Genomic DNA, 17,306 nt, shown 5'->3' on the forward strand with positions numbered 1-17,306 from the left:
ACACTAAAAACTATGTCTAATCTCTTACATATATTAGTGTAATCTGGTAGTAATCAGGAAAAAAGAAATTCCTCCACGCTGCTTTGGATTCGTAGACCGACTTTCCCCATTAAAATCTTCATTCATATGTAAGTACTAAGTAGGAAAGAAATATTTGTATTTCATTAAAATTGCGTACAAGTTACATTTAAAATGTATATCCGCTACAAATATACAAGTAACCAAAAATTAAAAACCAATAAAGTGAAGATTGTGCAAATATACAATGACACCATATCAATTCAGTGGTCCAGCAACTGTACTTCCACATTCGATTTAGGATCTGGTGCAGTAGAGGGCTCTGTAGATGCAGGTACTTATGAAGGTTTTCCATCACATAGCAAAGCAAATCAATTATACTTCCATACACGATTTAGGATGTGGTGCAGTAGAGGTCTCTGTAGATGCAGGTATTAATGAAGGCCTTCCTGCATATAGGATACATGTATAAGGACGTAAGAAAACATACGAGTATAAACTGAGAACAGATCGTGATCAATGCTACGTCAGATGAGAATCGAGTTTCTTTCCACTAAACTAACATGAACGCCAGTCACATTTCATCCACACTTTTCACAAACTCAAATACTCCTACGGAAAATGGGATACGAGTAAAGTACCAAAAAATAAGTCCATGCTGCTAAACAGTTACAAATTAACCAATTGTTTGAGGGTGAAAACGGTTTCTGCTGATTTTGGTAATTTCGTGTATGGGTGAGAAACGAGTCTAAACCCTAAACAATGTACTGCACGGGAGTACTTTAGATTCGAGAGATCAATCTGTACAAATCCGGCTTAAACCAAGAAATGGCCGTTCCAGACTTGCTTCGGTCACAAAGTGAAGGGGAAGGGTTGGTCTTGGGGAGGGAAGCGAAGAGAGTGTTGAGACCAGAGTAGTTGATTCTGGAAGAGTGGTTGTTTTACAACTTGTATCAGAAACTGAAATGCTAGCAACGTGGAAAGCTAACAGGTGATTTCTGAGTGTTTGTATTCTTCTGACCAAACTTGTCTTTGGTGGAAATAGGTGAGACCTATTTATACAAGTGGCGTGGACACGGTGCTGACATGGCTTGCGCATGCTCTTGGCGTGACTAATTAGGGTTCGGTGCCGTGACCAAAGAATTGGCATAGCTAAGTATGTGCCGTGGACAATGAGTTGGTAGTGTAGCCAAAGGTTGCCACAAGTCGTTTGGTGGCAAGTTTGTACGGCTGAGATCTGCATCTCAGGAGGAAGGATAGTCGTTGATTGTTGCAAGCTTCCATTTGGCATCCAGCGGCATGGAGGCATGGCGTTGGCGTGGCCAAATTATGGCCTTGGCACTGTGGCCAAGATTTGGCACCGTAGTCAAGAGATTGCCATAAGTCGTTTGGTGGCAAGTTTGTACGGCTGAGATCTGCATCTCAGGAGGAAGGATAGTCGTTGATTGTTGCAACCCTTCGTTTGGAAGCCAGCGACATGGAGGCATGGCCGGCATGGCTTTGCATGGTTTAGGCGCGGCCAAGCTAGGATTTTGTCATAGTTTTAGGCGCGGCCAAAATTAGGGTTTTGGCATAGTTTAGGCGCGGCCAAAATTAGGGCTTGGCATTGGGCTAAAAGTTTCCACGCGTTTGGTGGCGAACTTGGAAGGCTGATATTTGCATCCCAGAAGGAAGGGTTACCGTTGATTGTTGCAACCCTTTGTTTGGAAGCCAACGGCATGGAGGCATGTCTGGCGTGGCTTTGGCATGGTTTAGGCGCGGCCAAGCTAGGATTTTGGCATAGTTTTAGGCATGGCCAAAACTAGGGTTTTGGCATAGTTTAGGCACGGCCAAAATTATGGATTGGAATTGGGCCAAAAGTTGCCACGCTTTTGGTGGCGAACTTGGACGCTGAGATTTGCATCTCAGAAGGAGCGGTGGTCGTTGATAGTTACAACCCTTCGTTTGGAAGCCAACGACATGGAGGCATGGCCGTCATGGATTTGGCGTGGTTTAGGCGCGGCCAAGCTAGGATTTTTGGAATAGTTTTAAGCGCGGCCAAAATTAGGGTTTTGGCATAGTTTAGGCGCGGCCAAAATTAGGGATCGGCATTGGGCCAAAAGTTATTTGCATCTCAGAAGGAAGGGTGGCCGTTGATTGTTGCAACCCTTCGTTTGGCAGCCAACGGCATGGAGGCATGGCCGTCATGGATTTGACGTGGTTTAGGCGCGGCCAAGCTAGGATTTGGGCATAGTTTTAAGCGCGGCCAAAATTAGGGTTTTGGCATAGTTTAGGCGTGGCCAAAATTAGAGCTCGGCATTGGGCCAAAATTTATTTGCATCTCAGAAGGAAGGATGGTCGTTGATTGTTGCAACCCTTCGTTTGGCAGCCAGCGGCAAGGAGGCATGGCCGGCATGGCTTGGGTGCGGAGGTGTGGCTGGCATGGCATGCCATTGGCACTGTGGTGCGGCTGGCATTGTTGGGATTCCTTTGGCACGGAGATGTGGCTGGCATGACATGGCATGCCATTGGCACGGTGGTGTGGATGGCATGGTTGGCATGTCATTGGCGCGGAGATGTGGCTGGCATGGCATGCCATTGGCACGGTGGTGCGGCTGGCATGGTTGGCATTCCTTTGGCGCAGAGATTTGGCTGGCATTGCATGTCATTGGCACGGTGGTGCGGCTGGCATGGTTAGCATGCCTTTGGTGCGGAGATGTGGCTAGCATGGAATGACATTGGCACGGTGGTGCGGCTGGCATGGTTGGCATGCCTTTGGCGCGGATATGTGGCTGGCATGGCATGCCATTGGCACGGTGGTGTGGCTGGCATGGTTGGCATGCCTTTGGCGCGGATATGTGGCTGGCATGGCATGCCATTGGCACGGTGGTGCGGCTGGCATGGTTGGCATGCCTTTGGTGCGGAGATGTGGCTGGCATAGCATGCCATTGGCACGGTGGTGCGGCTGGCATGGTTGGCATGCCTTTGGTGCGGAGATATGGCTATTAGGGTTTATCGTGTCGAAACCCTAGTTTAAAATATGTGGCACGCGTGATTGGCACGTTTGGCTAGCATGCGCGGCTGGCATGTGCAGAGATGATGCCAGTCAGTACCGAGGGCTCCGCTGTGGCGCATGGCATATAAAAAAGGTACCTCGGTAATTTTACGCAGACATGTTGAATGGTTCAATAAATGTGCTAGTGGCGACATAATTACTCAAATGTAACGTCACTGTCTGACTAAGGTTTTACGATTTTAACCCTAAGCTAAAAACCACCATCAACACCAATAGAAAGGGTCCTCTAAAATCGACAGAAATGAGTTCAAATTAATCAAAAATGGTGCTTGTAAACAGTAACAATTATGTTACACTAGTTACTCGATAAGTGAACTCAAACATGGAAGTAAAAGCCATATCAAGATACAATCAAATGCCAGCACACTAGTAGAGAAATTCTCCAGATATTGAAATTGCTAAGAAATATAAATTAATGAATTAGCAACGCCATGTTTTAGGATGTAATTGACATTACCTTAAACGCTATCGAGTCTCCAAAAATGCAAAGTGAACGAAAATACAACCATTGTAAGCCTGTTTTTATGGCAAACACTGAATCCATGGACGTTCACATGTGGAGGTTCCATCGGGAACCTTATTGTAGAAACTATTACACACTGTAGATGATCAACGAGATACACATTAATCATTTAAGAAGGATCAAACTCCACCCTTACCTGTATGCAGCAATAAGCTACATGTTGGAGGGGCAAAAAAAAGGATAAAATTCAAGAATGATACAAACCTCCGAGTTTGGACCTATTTAAAGTTTGTACAATATGAATTTAGGATGATATCATCGACAAATTGTGATGTTTAACAACTTGTCCATCCAGAATTATCTTGAAATGCTTAGTTACTCTCAAATATAAAATACTCCAAAGTTGTAACGGAAAAAAAAAAAAAAAACTAATTAAACCCAGAAGTTATGAATGTGATCAAGTAATGAACTATAAAACCCTAGACTCATGCACAGATTATAGAGGAGCTGGTTAGTGATATGTTGTTGGCCTATAGATTATGAACTGCTTTTTTTAGCCATTTTTCGGGCATCAAGTAAGACATCCCGCAAACACGGAGAAAATCAGTAATCAAACCAGGGAAAGAAAAACTAGAAGAGACATACATGATAAGAAATAACGAAGTTATGGCATCATCAACAAACCTTCACATCTGACTCAAAATCAAGTATCGTTTCCCCATCATCGATGGACCAAAGATTTTAGACAATAAATTTTATTCCATGTTGTACCTTGTCATCTAACTGATCAACAAAATCAACAGATAAGAAAGAAAAACAAAAGGGATTACAAAAATCAAGTTACAAGAGCATCTGAAAAAACAGAAACAATAAGCTTATGACAATTATGAGAACTAGGGCTCACTTGTTACATCAACTCGGTTTTCGTTTTATAAGGAGGCCCATGCAGGACCATTGAAATATTAAGCGAAAAGTGCTCATCGTAGAATGTCATAGGTTTCTAAATTTGAGAATTTATGTGTTAAACTCAAATTCCACTTATGCCCATGCAAGCATCTACAGTGAGATCCCAAGCAAATATTGTCAATCTAGAACAACGTTAGATATCAAAGGCAAACAACAACATGAGAAGCATAACTAATAATTATGATTTACGATTAACTTAAGACTGACAGGAAAAGTAACATGTATATGTTGGGGTATATATTTAAAAACATAGTTTTGTAATAATATGCCAAAGTTAGAGAGATAGTATGGTGGCATTGTTTTGAGCTCCCACACTATAGGCATGTGTTCAATTCCCACCCCACACAATTTCACTAGGGTATATACTATTTATACTATATATTATATTACATTAGTCCGGGAGCGGGGCCTTGGGAGGTCTGCTGATCCAGAAACAATTTTTTTTGCTGTTTTTAACTTAAATTTTCAAAACGTATTAAGATAATTATATCATGATTAATTACAGTTAATGTTGAAATTTTAATACGGCCGTTTTTTTGCTGTTACAAAGAAATTTAATTGGCATTTAATCGAAAATTAATTTTCCATTAATTCCATTGATTCTTTTTGATTATAAAAAAAAAAACTGGTTTCTGGAAGAGAAAATATAGAACGTTATTTTTATTTCGTCAAGTTTTCTGAGCAAGTGTTGTTGAAAGAGTTATTATTGATTCGATTTCTCAGTGCAGAGAAATCGAAAGAGATAAGCTGTTTTATCCCATAGGGTTTCGACAAAAAAACTGACTGCTAGCACAATCAAGAGGCAGAGTCGCGAAACACCTTAAAGATAGCGACCTAGTACGCGACTCAGCGGTTTCTTTGTGTGATTTGATTATAGTGCTTTGTTTCCAACAATTTTAAGGTGAACGTTTCTGCTATGGAGAATGAAAAGAAGCGCGTTGATGATACCAACAAGCCTTTCAAATTTGAAGGGTTGCATTTCAGAAGATGGAAGCTGAAGATGTTCTTTTATCTCAAACTGATGAAGCTGCATATGATTGTGTCGAGTGTTCATCCTGGAACCCTGGAACCTGCTGCTGATAAGACTGCTGCTGTTGCTGCTGGCGGTGGTGCTGCTACAGATCCACCTCCTACTGGTGGTGTTGAAGAAGTTGTTTCTCAAACTCCCGAGGAAAAACAAAAGGCCATCGACAAATGGATCGATAATGACTTTGATTGCAAAAACTACATTCTTAATGCATTATCTGACGATTTATATGAGTATTATTCAACTTTTGAAACTGCTAAAGATGTATGGGATGCATTACAGAAAAAATATGACACCGAGGAAGCGGGTTCAAAGAAATATGCTGTGAGCCGGTATGTGAGATACCAAATGGTGGATGATAGATCAGTTGTTGCACAGGCTCATGAACTTCAAAAAATTTACCACGAAATTGTGGCCGAAGGTATGAAAACTGATGAACAATTTCAAGTTTCTGTAATGATTGACAAGTTACCACCTAGCTGGAAAGATTTTCGTAATACTTTGCGTCACAAGACTAAAGAATTTTCTCTTGAAAGTTTGATTGTTAAGCTCAGGGTTGAGGAAGAAGCTCGGAAACAAGATAAGAAGGAAGAGATTCTCATTGTTTCTAACAATAAGACTCATCCGAATTTAAAACCTAAGAAAAGGGATATGAAACCTAACCCGAACCAGAAGAAAGGAGGAAGGCCTAATCAAAACAAGAACCAACACCCATCGAAAAATGGACAGAATTCCAATTCTGAATTTCTTTGTTATATCTGTAATAAACCAAACCACATGGCTAGGAATTGCAGATTTAACAAGGAAAAGAATAACGCACAAGCTAATGCTGTGGGTGACGTTATAATTGCCATGGTCTCTGATCCAAAGTTCTACATGGTTGGTGGATCTGATGGGTGGTGGATAGACAGTGGTGCTTCGCGTCATTGTTGTTTTGATAGGTCCATGTTTAAGACTTATGCTGAAACCAAGGACAAGAAAGTGTTATTGGGAGACTCCCACAGCACTATGGTGAAAGGTTCTGGTACGGTAGAGTTGAAGTTTACTTCTGGGAAGACACTCATGCTGAAAGATGTCCTTCACACTCCAGAAATGAGAAAGAACCTTGTTTCCGGCTATCTTCTCAACAAGGCTGGGTTGTATCAAACTATTGGGTCTGATATTTACACTATAACTAAGAATAAGAATTTTGTAGGAAAGGGTTATGCTACTGATGGAATGTTTAAGCTTAATGTTGATGCTATGAATAAAATTGATTCTTCTGCTTATATGGTTTGCAATTTTAATGTTTGGCATGGAAGGCTTTGTCATGTGGGTAAAAAGTTAGTAAATAACATGAGTAAGTTAGGTGTCCTCCCTGAATTTTCTGAAAATGATTTTGAAAAATGTGAATGCTGTAGTCAAGCAAAAATAACCAAGACTTCACATAAATCTGTTGTAAGAGAATCGAAACCACTAGACTTAATACATTCTGATTTGTGTGAATATGAAGGTATCCTAACTAGAAATGGCAAGAGGTATATCATGACGTTCATTGATGATTGTTCTAATTATACTTATGTTTATTTGTTGAGCCATAAGAACGAAGCTATTGAAAAGTTTAAGATTTTTATTGCTGAAATTGAAAATCAATTTGGTAGGAAAATTAAGAGATTTCGTAGTGATAGAGGCACTGAATATGATTCTTCTCCTTTTACTGAAATTTATCAAACTAATGGCATTATACATGAAAGAACTGCACCATATAATCCTCAAATGAATGGGAAAGCTGAAAGAAAGAATCGTACTCTTACTGAATTGACTGTTGCTTGTTTGCTTAGCTCTGGTGCTGCTTCTCATTGGTGGGGTGAATGTTTGCTGACTGTTTGCCATGTTTTGAACCGCATTCATAATAATAAAACCATGATATCTCCTTATGAACTTTGGAGAAATAGAAAACCTAATGTCTCTTATTTTAGAGTTTGGGGTTGCTTAGCTTTTGTTAGAAAACCTGATCCTAAAAGACATAAGTTAGAAAGTAGAGCTTATGAATGTGTTTTTATTGGTTATGCTCAAAACAGTAAAGCTTATAGGTTCTTTGATATTAATAATAAGGTTATTATTGAATCTATTGATGTTGATTTCTTTGAAGAGAGATTTCCTTTTAAATCTAGAAATAGTGGGGGTTCTTTAGGCAACGAGAGAACGTAGACTTCTTTGATACTTATTCTCCTGTTACTAGATTAACATCTATACGTGTTTTGATTGCTGCTGCCGCTGCTCATAATCTTGTTATTCACCAAATGGATGTTAAAACTGCCTTTTTGAATGGTGAACTAGAAGAGGAAATTTATATGGAACAACCTGAAGGTTTTGTAATTCCTGGACAAGAACAGAAAGTATGTAAGCTAGAAAAATCCCTTTATGGTTTAAAACAAGCTCCTAAACAGTGGCATGAGAAATTTGATAATTTAATGATTTCACATAACTTCAGAATAAACGAGGGTGACAAATGCATCTATTATAAATTTGAGAATGATGTGTGTGTGATTGTTTGCTTGTATGTGGATGATTTGCTGATATTTGGTTCCAATTTATCTGTTGTCAATGAAACTAAAGGTATGCTTAGTTCGAATTTTGACATGAAAGATTTGGGTGAAGCTAGTGTAATCTTGGGAATCAAAATAACTAGAACTAGTAGTGGTATTTGTTTGGATCAATCTAACTACATTGAAAAAATTCTGAGAAGGTATGAATATTTTGATTGTAAGCCTGCTTGTACTCCGTTTGATCCTAATGTGAAATTGTTTAAGAACACTGGAGAAAGTGTTAGACAATCTGAATATGCTAGTATAATTGGAAGTCTGCGTTATGCAACTGATTGTACAAGACCAGACATTGCATATGCAGTGGGAGTTCTGTGCAGGTTTACCAGTAATCCTAGTTTGGAACACTGGGATGCTATTGAGAGGGTTATGCGGTATCTGAAAAGAACCACAAACCTAGGATTACACTATAAGAGGCATCCCGCAGTCCTTGAAGGATTTAGCGATGCTAATTGGAATACTCTTTCAGATGATTCCAAGGCCACCAGTGGATATGTTTTTACTATTGCTGGGGGCGCTGTATCTTGGAGATCAAAGAAACAGACAATTATAGCCCAATCTACGATGGAGGCTGAATTAATGGCACTAGCAGCAGCTAGTGAAGAAGCAGGATGGCTGAAGAGTCTGTTATCAGACATTCCAGTATGGGAAAAACCGATACCAGCCACTTTGATCCACTGCGATAGTACCGCGGCTATCGGAGTAGTAGAGAACTGTTATAATAACAGTAAGAATCGACAGATACGTCGAAAGCACGACACAGTTAGAGAATTTCTCACAACTGGTGTTGTTAGAGTAGATCATGTAAGGTCTGAAGGAAATATAGCTGATACTTTGATGAAAGGATTAGCAAGAGAAAAGGTATGGAATATCTCTAAAAGTATGGGACTTTTGCCCGTGAGAAGTTGAGTCATTTGTAATGGATACCCAACCTAGAAATAGGTTCAAAGGGACTAGACGAAGCTACAAATAATATGATAGAGTCATGCATTCCCATAGAATGATATCCTGAAGTGGGAAACAGGTTGAGTGTTTAAACTCTTAATGATGTCTATAGCTTTTAAGTTAAGAGTGGGATATACAGGAGTATCCTTGATAGACTCACCTATACGAATGTGAAGGTGTGGCCGCCTTCTATGAGAACTTGGGCATTTCTCTAGATCGTTCGTTAAGAAAGGGATAAGCACATGGCCCTAATGTGCAAAATTAAGAACTTTACTCTAAGATATAGTTGTGTGTGTTGTATAATCTATTATTAGTTAGAGTTCAAGACGAGAGTCACTCTAGTTACCTGATACTTAGAAAGTTCAACACTATGTAGAGGTTCAAGTCGAAAGGCACCTTTGCTTATGCACAACTGTATAGCACTTGCTCAATGTTTTAAAATATAAGTGGGGGATTGTTGGGGTATATATTTAAAAACATAGTTTTGTAATAATATGCTAAAGTTAGAGAGATAGTATGGTGGCATTGTTTTGAGCTCCCACACTATAGGCATGGGTTCAATTCCCACCCCACACAATTTCACTAGGGTATATACTATTTATACTATATATTATATTACATTAGTCCGGGAGCGGGGCCTTGGGGGTCTTGGGGGTCTTGGGAGGTCTGCTGATCCAGAAACAATTTTTTTGCTGTTTTTAACTTAAATTTTCAAAACGTATTAAGATAATTATATCATGATTAATTACAGTTAATGTTGAAATTTTAATACGGCCGTTTTTTTGCTGTTACAAAGAAATTTAATTGGCATTTAATCGAAAATTAATTTTCCATTAATTCCATTGATTCTTTTTGATTATAAAAAAAAAAACTGGTTTCTGGAAGAAAAAATATAGAACGTTATTTTTATTTCGTCAAGTTCTCTGAGCAAGTGTTGTTGAAAGAGTTACTATTGATTCGATTTCTCAGTGCAGAGAAATCGAAAGAGATAAGCTGTTTTATCCCATAGGGTTTCGACAAAAAACTGACTGCTAGCACAATCAAGAGGCAGAGTCGCGAAACACCTTAAAGATAGCGACCTAGTACGCGACTCAGCGGTTTCTTTGTGTGATTTGATTATAGTGCTTTGTTTCCAACAATTTTAAGGTGGTTCGTTTCTGCTATGGAGAATGAAAAGAAGCGCGTTGATGATACCAACAAGCCTTTCAAATTTGAAGGGTTGCATTTCAGAAGATGGAAGCTGAAGATGTTCTTTTATCTCAAACTGATGAAGCTGCATATGATTGTGTCGAGTGTTCATCCTGGAACCCTGGAACCTGCTGCTGATAAGACTGCTGCTGTTGCTGCTGGCGGTGGTGCTGCTACAGATCCACCTCCTACCGGTGGTGTTGAAGAAGTTGTTTCTCAAACTCCCGAGGAAAAAAAAAAGGCCATCGACAAATGGATCGATAATGACTTTGATTGCAAAAACTACATTCTTAATGCATTATCTGACGATTTATATGAGTATTATTCAACTTTTGAAACTGCTAAAGATGTATGGGATGCATTACAGAAAAAATATGACACCGAGGAAGCGGGTTCAAAGAAATATGTTGTGATCCGGTATGTGAGATACCAAATGGTGGATGATAGATCAGTTGTTGCACAGGCTCATGAACTTCAAAAAATTTACCACGAAATTGTGGCCGAAGGTATGAAAACTGATGAACAATTTCAAGTTTCTGTAATGATTGACAAGTTACCACCTAGCTGGAAAGATTTTCGTAATACTTTGCGTCACAAGACTAAAGAATTTTCTCTTGAAAGTTTGATTGTTAAGCTCAGGGTTGAGGAAGAAGCTCGGAAACAAGATAAGAAGGAAGAGATTCTCATTGTTTCTAACAATAAGACTCATCCGAATTTAAAACCTAAGAAAAGGGATATGAAACCTAACCCGAACCAGAAGAAAGGAGGAAGGCCTAATCAAAACAAGAACCAACACCCATCGAAAAATGGACAGAATTCCAATTCTGAATTTCTTTGTTCTATCTGTAATAAACCAAACCACATGGCTAGGAATTGCAGATTTAACAAGGAAAAGAATAACGCACAAGCTAATGCTGTGGGTGACGTTATAATTGCCATGGTCTCTGATCCAGAGTTCTACATGGTTGGTGGATCTGATGGGTGGTGGATAGACAGTGGTGCTTCGCGTCATTGTTGTTTTGATAGGTCCATGTTTAAGACTTATGCTGAAACCAAGGACAAGAAAGTGTTATTGGGAGACTCCCACAGCACTATGGTGAAAGGTTCTGGTACGGTAGAGTTGAAGTTTACTTCTGGGAAGACACTCATGCTGAAAGATGTCCTTCACACTCCAGAAATGAGAAAGAACCTTGTTTCCGGCTATCTTCTCAACAAGGCTGGGTTGTATCAAACTATTGGGTCTGATATTTACACTATAACTAAGAATAAGAATTTTGTAGGAAAGGGTTATGCTACTGATGGAATGTTTAAGCTTAATGTTGATGCTATGAATAAAATTGATTCTTCTGCTTATATGGTTTGCAATTTTAATGTTTGGCATGGTAGGCTTTGTCATGTGGGTAAAAAGTTATTAAATAACATGAGTAAGTTAGGTGTCCTCCCTGAATTTTCTGAAAATGATTTTGAAAAATGTGAATACTGTAGTCAAGCAAAAATAACCAAGACTTCACATAAATCTGTTGTAAGAGAATCGAAACCACTAGACTTAATACATTCTGATTTGTGTGAATATGAAGGTATCCTAACTAGAAATGGCAAGAGGTATATCATGACGTTCATTGATGATTGTTCTAATTATACTTATGTTTATTTGTTGAGCCATAAGAACGAAGCTATTGAAAAGTTTAAGATTTTTATTGCTGAAATTGAAAATCAATTTGGTAGGAAAATTAAGAGATTTCGTAGTGATAGAGGCACTGAATATGATTCTTCTCCTTTTACTGAAATTTATCAAACTAATGGCATTATACATGAAAGAACTGCACCATATAATCCTCAAATGAATGGGAAAGCTGAAAGAAAGAATCGTACTCTTACTGAATTGACTGTTGCTTGTTTGCTTAGCTCTGGTGCTGCTTCTCATTGGTGGGGTGAATGTTTGCTGACTGTTTGCCATGTTTTGAACCGCATTCCTAATAATAAAACCATGATATCTCCTTATGAACTTTGGAGAAATAGAAAACCTAATGTCTCTTATTTTAGAGTTTGGGGTTGCTTAGCTTTTGTTAGAAAACCTGATCCTAAAAGACATAAGTTAGAAAGTAGAGCTTATGAATGTATTTTTATTGGTTATGCTCAAAACAGTAAAGCTTATAGGTTCTTTAATATTAATAATAAGGTTATTATTGAATCTATTGATGTTGATTTCTTTGAAGAGAGATTTCCTTTTAAATCTAGAAATAGTGGGGGTAATAGTGGGGGTTCTTTATCTAGTGTTTTACCTAGAGCTGATTCTGAACATAGATTAGAAGAACCTAGAAGTGCAGAAACTAGGATCACTGAAGTTGAACCTAGAAGAAGTAAAAGAGCTAGGACTGACACAAGAGATCCTGATTTTGAATTTTATGCCGTAGAGGAAGAACCTTCTAATTTACAAGAGGCGTTCAGTTCTGCAGAGTCTAGTTTCTGGCAAGAAGCTGTAGATAATGAATGGGATTCTCATATGTCTAATGGAACTTGGCGTATAGTAGATTTACCTCCTGGTTGTAAGCCTATAGGTTGTAAATGGGTTTTGAAAAGGAAACTAAAGCCTGATGGAACAATAGAGAAGCACAAAGCCAGACTGGTTGCTAAAGGATTTAGGCAACGAGAGAACGTAGACTTCTTTGATACTTATTCTCCTGTTACTAGATTAACATCTATACGTGTTTTGATTGCTGTTGCCGCTGCTCATAATCTTGTTATTCACCAAATGGATGTTAAAACTGCCTTTTTGAATGGTGAACTAGAAGAGGAAATTTATATGGAACAACCTGAAGGTTTTGTAATTCCTGGACAAGAACAGAAAGTATGTAAGCTAGAAAAATCCCTTTATGGTTTAAAACAAGCTCCTAAACATTGGCATGAGAAATTTGATAATTTAATGATTTCACATAACTTCAGAATAAACGAGGGTGACAAATGCATCTATTATAAATTTGAGAATGATGTGTGTGTGATTGTTTGCTTGTATGTGGATGATTTGCTGATATTTGGTTCCAATTTATCTGTTGTCAATGAAACTAAAGGTATGCTTAGTTCGAATTTTGACATGAAAGATTTGGGTGAAGCTAGTGTAATCTTGGGAATCAAAATAACTAGAACTAGTAGTGGTATTTGTTTGGATCAATCTCACTACATTGAAAAAATTCTGATAAAGTATGAATATTTTGATTGTAAGCCTGCTTGTACTCCGTTTGATCCTAATGTGAAATTGTTTAAGAACACTGGAGAAAGTGTTAGACAATCTGAATATGCTAGTATAATTGGAAGTCTGCGTTATGCAACTGATTGTACAAGACCAGACATTGCATATGCAGTGGGAGTTCTGTGCAGGTTTACCAGTAATCCTAGTTTGGAACACTGGGATGCTATTGAGAGGGTTATGCGGTATCTGAAAAGAACCACAAACCTAGGATTACACTATAAGAGGCATCCCGCAGTCCTTGAAGGATTTAGCGATGCTAATTGGAATACTCTTTCAGATGATTCCAAGGCCACCAGTGGATATGTTTTTACTATTGCTGGGGGCGCTGTATCTTGGAGATCAAAGAAACAGACAATTATAGCCCAATCTACGATGGAGGCTGAATTGATGGCACTAGCAGCAGCTAGTGAAGAAGCAGGATGGCTGAAAAGTCTTTTATCAGACATTCCAGTATGGGAAAAACCGATACCAGCCACTTTGATCCACTGCGATAGTACCGCGGCTATCGGAGTAGTAGAGATCTGTTATAATAACAGTAAGAATCGAAGGAAATATAGCTGAAGGAAATATAGCTGAAAGCACGACACAGTTAGAGAATTTCTCACAACTGGTGTTGTTAGAGTAGATCATGTAAGGTCTAAAGGAAATATAGCTGATACTTTGACGAAAGGATTAGCAAGAGAAAAGGTATGGAATATCTCTAAAAGTATGGGACTTTTGCCCGTGAGAAGTTGAGTCATTTGTAATGGATACCCAACCTAGAAATAGGTTCAAAGGGACTAGACGAAGTTACAAATAATATGATAGAGTCATGCATTCCCATAGCATGATATCCTGAAGTGGGAAACAGGTTGAGTGTTTAAACTCTTAATGATGTCTATAGCTCTTAAGTTAAGAGTGGGATATACAGGAGTATCCTTGATAGACTCACCTATACAAATGTGAAGGTGTGGCCGCCTTCTATGAGAACTTGGGCATTTCTCTAGATCGTTCGTTAAGAAAGGGATAAGCACATGGCCCTAATGTGCAAAATTAAGAACTTTACTCTAAGATATAGTTGTGTGTGTTGTATAATCTATTATTAGTTAGAGTTCAAGACGAGAGTCACTCTAGTTACCTGATACTTATAAAGTTCAACACTATGTAGAGGTTCAAGTCGAAAGGCACCTTTGCTTATGCACAACTGTATAGCACTTGCTCAATGTTTTAAAATATAAGTGGGGGATTGTTGGGGTATATATTTAAAAACATAGTTTTGTAATAATATGCCAAAGTTAGAGAGATAGTATGGTGGCATTGTTTTGAGCTCCCACACTATAGGCATGGGTTCAATTCCCACCCCACACAATTTCACTAGGGTATATACTATTTATACTATATATTATATTACATTAGTCCGGGAGCGGGGCCTTGGGGGTCTTGGGAGGTCTGCTGATCCAGAAACAATTTTTTTTGCTGTTTTTAACTTAAATTTTCAAAACGTATTAAGATAATTATATCATGATTAATTACAGTTAATGTTGAAATTTTAATACGGCCGTTTTTTTTGCTGTTACAAAGAAATTTATTGGCATTTAATCGAAAATTAATTTTCCATTAATTCCATTGATTCTTTTTGATTATAAAAAGAAAAAAACTGGTTTCTGAAAAAAAAAAAGGATATAGAACGTTATTTTTATTTCGTCAAGTTTTTCTGAGCAAGTGTTGTTGAAAGAGTTATTATTGATTCGATTTCTCAGTGCAGAGAAATCGAAAGAGATAAGCTGTTTTATCCCATAGGGTTTCGACAAAAAAACTGACTGCTAGCACAATCAAGAGGCAAAGTCGCGAAACACCTTAAAGATAGCGACCTAGTACGCGACTCAGCGGTTTCTTTGTGTAATTTGATTATAGTGCTTTGTTTCCAACAATTTTTAAGGTGAACGTTTCTGCTATGGAGAATGAAAAGAAGCGCGTTGATGATACCAACAAGCCTTTCAAATTTGAAGGGTTGCATTTCAGAAGATGGAAGCTGAAGATGTTCTTTTATCTCAAACTGATGAAGCTGCATATGATTGTGTCGAGTGTTCATCCTGGAACCCTGGAACCTGCTGCTGATAAGACTGCTGCTGTTGCTGCTGTTGGCGGTGGTGCTGCTACAGATCCACCTCATACCGGTGGTGTTGAAGAAGTTGTTTCTCAAACTCCCGAGGAAAAACAAAAGGCCATCGACAAATGGATCGATAATGACTTTGATTGCAAAAACTACATTCTTAATGCATTATCTGACGATTTATACGAGTATTATTCAACTTTTGAAACTGCTAAAGATGTATGGGATGCATTACAGAAAAAATATGACACCGAGGAAGCGGGTTCAAAGAAATATGCTGTGAGCCGGTATGTGAGATACCAAATGGTGGATGATAGATCAGTTGTTGCACAGGCTCATGAACTTCAAAAAATTTACCACGAAATTGTGGCCGAAGGTATGAAAACTGATGAACAATTTCAAGTTTCTGTAATGATTGACAAGTTACCACCTAGCTGGAAAGATTTTCGTAATACTTTGCGTCACAAGACTAAAGAATTTTCTCTTGAAAGTTTGATTGTTAAGCTCAGGGTTGAGGAAGAAGCTCGGAAACAAGATAAGAAGGAAGAGATTCTCATTGTTTCTAACAATAAGACTCATCCGAATTTAAAACCTAAGAAAAGGGATATGAAACCTAACCCGAACCAGAAGAAAGGAGGAAGGCCTAATCAAAACAAGAACCAACACCCATCGAAAAATGGACAGAATTCCCATTCTGAATTTCTTTGTTATATCTGTAATAAACCAAACCACATGGCTAGGAATTGCAGATTTAACAAGGAAAAGAATAACGCACAAGCTAATGCTGTGGGTGACGTTATAATTGCCATGGTCTCTGATCCAGAGTTCTACATGGTTGGTGGATCTGATGGGTGGTGGATAGACAGTGGTGCTTCGCGTCATTGTTGTTTTGATAGGTCCATGTTTAAGACTTATGCTGAAACCAAGGACAAGAAAGTGTTATTGGGAGACTCCCACAGCACTATGGTGAAAGGTTCTGGTACGGTAGAGTTGAAGTTTACTTCTGGGAAGACACTCATGCTGAAAGATGTCCTTCACACTCCAGAAATGAGAAAGAACCTTGTTTCCGGCTATCTTCTCAACAAGGCTGGGTTGTATCAAACTATTGGGTCTGATATTTACACTATAACTAAGAATAAGAATTTTGTAGGAAAGGGTTATGCTACTGATGGAATGTTTAAGCTTAATGTTGATGCTATGAATAAAATTGATTCTTCTGCTTATATGGTTTGCAATTTTAATGTTTGGCATGGTAGGCTTTGTCATGTGGGTAAAAAGTTAGTAAATAACATGAGTAAGTTAGGTGTCCTCCCTGAATTTTCTGAAAATGATTTTGAAAAATGTGAATACTGTAGTCAAGCAAAAATAACCAAGACTTCACATAAATCTGTTGTAAGAGAATCGAAACCACTAGACTTAATACATTCTGATTTGTGTGAACATGAAGGTATCATAACTAGAAATGGCAAGAGGTATATCATGACGTTCATTGATGATTGTTCTAATTATACTTATGTTTATTTGTTGAGCCATAAGAACGAAGCTATTGAAAAGTTTAAGATTTTTATTGCTGAAATTGAAAATCAATTTGGTAGGAAAATTAAGAGATTTCGTAGTGATAGAGGCACTGAATATGATTCTTCTCCTTTTACTGAAATTTATCAAACTAATGGCATTATACATGAAAGAACTGCACCATATAATCCTCAAATGAATGGGA

The sequence above is a fragment of the Papaver somniferum genome, unplaced genomic scaffold, assembly GCF_003573695.1.
Source record: "Papaver somniferum cultivar HN1 unplaced genomic scaffold, ASM357369v1 unplaced-scaffold_31, whole genome shotgun sequence".
Taxonomy (NCBI): Eukaryota; Viridiplantae; Streptophyta; class Magnoliopsida; order Ranunculales; family Papaveraceae; genus Papaver; species Papaver somniferum.